Raw genomic sequence first — 1,129 nt, forward strand, 5'->3', positions numbered from 1 at the left:
ATAATAATAATAATAATAATAATAATAATAATAATAATAATAATAATAATAATAATAATAATAATAATAATAATGATAATAATAATAATAATAATAATAATAATAATAATAATAATGATAAAAATAATAATAATAATGCAGATATCAAGAAGGAAAAAAATGCCTTCTAATTGATGTATCAATACCAGCAGATGACGACGTTTCCCTAAAAGAAATTGAGTAACTTTCAAAATACAAAGACCTGGGAATAGAGGTAACTCGAATGTGGAATAGAAAAACAGAAACAATTCCTGTCATAGTAGGCGCATTAGGTATGATAAAAAATATTCTGACAAATGCATAACAAAAACACCAGGACTTACAAATATATATAACATACAGAAAATTGCACTACTGGGTACTGCTCACATCCTACGCAAAACACTTTCAATACAGTAAACATAAGAGCATCACAGCAAACCACAGCACACACTCAAGGCACACAGAGCTGCGCTCGGTAGTGAAGTGAAAGCATGCTTTTAAGATAAAACTAATAGTAATAATAAAAATAATTTTAGGAATAATAATGATAAGGATTTCAAATCTTGGCACGATGTAAGCAATTTTGGCTGAAGATTAAGTCGATTACATCGACCTCGGAGATCATCTGACACTTATTTTATCTGCTCCGAAATGATAAATAGCCAAGTCCACCTGCGCGGAATTTGAACTTACCTCATAAATAGGAAAGAAATTAATTTGACTGCGTGGTCGATGTGCTATGGAATCTGCCAGCTGACTAACTTAATAATTGCAACAACAGCAACAGAAGCAGCAACAACAACAAGACCACATCCACCATCATCCTCACTAACATAATAACAATGGAAGAATTAGGGGCTGCAGAAAATGGGGAACAGTTGTAGAAAACAGTACTGCTCGGAATCGCTCGAATAGAGCGGATGGTGCTCGAAAATTAGTGTTGTTACCTTATTTCACTTGTAGTGAACAGGCGGCACCGCAGTACATCTCTAGCATTAGAAACTGTTCAAAGTGAATAATAATAATAATAATAATAATAATAATAATAATAATAATAATAATAATAATAATAATAATAATAATAATAATAATAATAATAATAATAATA

The sequence above is a fragment of the Octopus bimaculoides genome, chromosome 6 (genome assembly GCF_001194135.2).
Source record: "Octopus bimaculoides isolate UCB-OBI-ISO-001 chromosome 6, ASM119413v2, whole genome shotgun sequence".
Classification (NCBI taxonomy): domain Eukaryota; kingdom Metazoa; phylum Mollusca; class Cephalopoda; order Octopoda; family Octopodidae; genus Octopus; species Octopus bimaculoides.